This window comes from Mizuhopecten yessoensis, unplaced genomic scaffold (genome assembly GCF_002113885.1).
Source record: "Mizuhopecten yessoensis strain PY_sf001 unplaced genomic scaffold, ASM211388v2 scaffold10771, whole genome shotgun sequence".
NCBI classification, from domain to species: Eukaryota; Metazoa; Mollusca; class Bivalvia; order Pectinida; family Pectinidae; genus Mizuhopecten; species Mizuhopecten yessoensis.
In genome coordinates, this window is record NW_018408713.1 from 1,153,668 (window position 1) to 1,157,447 (window position 3,780).

The following is a 3,780-nucleotide window of genomic DNA, read 5'->3' on the forward strand; positions in this document are numbered from 1 at the left end:
TGGTCCCGTAATCAACAGTACCGAGTATCGGCATGCAAGTAGTCGGGTTATCAGATAGACTGATTGTGGTGTGATAATGATGTAAATTCTATTTCGTGGGAATTCCACAATGGTATCGAGAGAGCTATGAACAACATCTGACTTATACAATCTATAAATATCACTATATTACAAGTTTATTAATATATCTTGGTGATTTTATCACAGCGGCAAGAATACTTTTAACTATAGTTACAACTCCATATGATCGGCAGAATTGAGATATTTAAAATACATGTATATTAATACACTTCTCATAATAATAATAATAATAATAATATACAGCATTTGTATAGCGCCCTATATAATTTCTAAAATTACTCTAAGGCGCTTTACAACATATGGATAATAGTTATGGTTATAATTGTGAAAACAAACAACAACGGCTTGCAAACACTTTCATACATTTAACAAGCAATGTGCACATAATTGAACAAATAAAAGGGTGGTATTTACATGACGTCTTTGCAAAGATTCTAAAATGCAGACGTGAAGAGGTGAGTTTTTATGTCCCTCTTGAACTTGGCCAGGGTATTTGACTTCCTAATAGCAGATGGTAAGCTATTCCACAACGTAGCCGAAACCCTCCCAAAGCATCTGTTTCCGTAGGTCACAGTACGAGATTTTGGGACACGCAACAAAGATTCTGACTCCGACCGCAAGGATCTTGACGGCTGATACAGGATAACAAGTTCCTGTAGGTACTGAGAAGCTGTTCCATTCAGTGCCTTGTATGTGTATACCAGAATTTTGTACTGCGACCTGTATCGTACAGGTAACCAGTGCAACGAATAAAGCGCAGGTGTGATGTGCTCTCTCTTTCGAGTACGAGTAACTAGCCGTGCTGCAGTGTTCTGGACCCTCTGTAGACGACTAGTTAGTTTGTCAGATATACCACAGAGCAGGGCGTTACCATAATCCAACCGGCAGGTAACAAGTGAATGGACCAAAATCTTGCATGCATCTGCAGTTAGAAATTGCCGAATACAGCCGATGTTCCTGATCTGGTAGTAACAGGATTTGGCAATAGCGTTCACATGTTTCTCCATGTTCAGAGAACTGTCAAAGTATACCCCTAGGTTTTTTTACCGGTGGAACAGTCTCAATAGTTCTGGCACCAACCTTGAGCTGGAGAGCCATTGTTTGCTGACACTTTGGGGAAAAGACGATTAGTTCCGTCTTTTCCTGATTAAGTTTTAGCATGTTGGCGTTCATACAGATACTGATATCTGTCTGACAAGCTTTCAGACTTTCTGAGACTGTATTCCAACTGTCCTGTGGTTTTATGACCATGTAAATTTGTGTGTCATCAGTATAGCAAAAATGATAGCGAAGGCTATGGCGACGACAAATCTCTCCAATCGGTTTTGAGTACATACAATATTATCGTAGTCCTAACACCGAACCTTGAAGAACCCCGAAATCTAGTACTTTGTCAAGTGAGGTGGCAGATCCGATGGCAAGACACTGTCGTCGTTCACTCAGGTATGACTGTATCCAGCATAGTGCGGTATCAGTCACTCCATAAGAGTGTTCCAGACGTTTATAAAGTATGCCATGGTCGATGACGTCAAATGCAGCTGACAAGTCCAGCATGACAAGCACCGCTCTGCACTTGTTATCCAATGCAGAAGCTATATCACTATGTACACGTAGGAGGGCCGTCTCAGTAGAGTGTCCCATGCGGTAGGCCGATTGCATGTTGTCATGGAGACTGTTTGCATGGAGATGAACCTCTAAACGCCGGGACACAACCTTCTCCAAGATCTTAGACAGAAAAGGCAGATTTGAAACTGGGCGGTAGTTTTTCAACTCCTCCTTGTCCATTCCAGGCTTTTTTAACAATGGTCTGACATGTGCCTTCTTGAAACATAATGGAACCTTTGACTCAACCAATGATTTATTCATGATTGCGGTAATCAAAGGAAGCAGTGCTTCAAGACATTGCTTTAATAGGTCTGTAGGCAGTGGATCAAGCTCACAGGACTTCGATTGCGAGGTCATGATAATGTTGCGCAACTCGTCCTGGGTTGTTGGTGAGAGCTTTGTCAATGGTTCCCCATCAAATGCAATGTCAGCAGTCATGACAGAGATGTCAATGTCAGCAAAGGTGTTCACTTCGGTAATATTTTTCCTGATTGAGCTGATTTTATTCAGAAAGTAATCACTGAACTTACTTGCTAAGTCTTTTTCAGAATTACAACTTGGTAGGATAATTTCACCTTTCTGTCCCATTAGGTTTTTGGTGAGTCTAAAAAGTTGTCTTTTATCCTTGCCACATTCTTCGATTTTTTCCGAATAATAAGCCTTCTTTGACTGAAAGAGCAGTGAACCAACTAGCCGACATTGCTCTCTATAAATCAGTTGGTGAACGGTTAATTTGGTCCGTCGCTACTGTCTTTCTGCTTGTCAGTAATTTAATAAGTAATTTATGACAGCATATATGGTCCAAAGATATTGGGCATTTGTTCCGAATCAACAAATGTTTGCCGTTGTTCGCTAGTTGTCGCCTGAAATGATCGTATAGTTGTCTATGGGCCGATAAATTAGAAAACAAACTAACAATTAAATCTATGTCTGGAAACTGAACATTTCCGTTCTAGACAGCTACACAACTGGAATCGCATGAAACGTCGATGGTACCGGGTCCCTGTGTCGTGTCTCTACATTATGTGAGCATGGCTAACAAATGCACCACAGTCACAACTGTTGTTCTGCTTAACATTGCTTATGTTCTTGGCCTTTACATCTGATGTTGAGTTAGTCATGGTTATAAGACCGCACAAAGCACTAAACTCCATTGTTGCCAGGTTAGACACGTTGCATGTCCCTAGATACATTACCAATGTGAGCGAGTGAGCCAAAGCGACACATTGTTGTGTGCCGTCTAGGTCATGATAGTATGGTGTGTTGTACCTTCGGAAGTCTAACTGGACCACCAGGATGCTCGACTTAAGTTCGAATATGCTTTCATTTTTTCGTCACAGCACTGTCGTTTATCGTTCAGTCCGAACATCCTTCGATGGAAATGGGCGGTCTTTCGATTTATCGATGACAGTTTTTTCTAAAGGTGGTGTGACTGGGAAACCTTTGTTCCTCCTGTTTATCACCGCTTCATGCTTATGTAGAGTTTTACTAATAGTCTATGTAAACCTGTAGATTTTCTACTCATGAACGTGTAGTTGGAACCGGTTCCGCTGTCGTTAGAATCTGTTTTCTAACATGTTTGTTATTTTTAGCCCACCATCATCTGATGGTGGGCTATTCAACTCACCTGCGTCCGTGGCCCGTCGTCCGTCGTCCGTCGTCCGTTCGTAAACAATTCTTGTTATCGGTATTTCTCAAGACGTACCAGAGGGATCTTTCTCAAATTCTATATGCAGGTTCCCCTTGGTCCTTAGCTGTGCAGGGCACCTTTTGAGACTGATCGGATAAACAACATGGCCGAGAGGCAGTCATCTTGGATTTTGAAATTGAAAGTTTGTTACCGCTATTTCTCCGGAAGAACTAGAGGGATCTTTCTCAAATTTTATATGTAGGTTCCCCTTGGTCCTGAGCTGTGCAGGGCAACTTTTGAGACTGATCGGATAAACAACATGGCCGAGAGGCAGTCATCTTGGATTTTGAAATTGAAAGTTTGTTACCGCTATTTCTGCGGAAGAACTAGAGGGATCTTTCTCAAATTTTATATGTAGGTTCCCCTTGGTCCTTAGCTGTGCAGGGCAACTTTTGAGACTGATC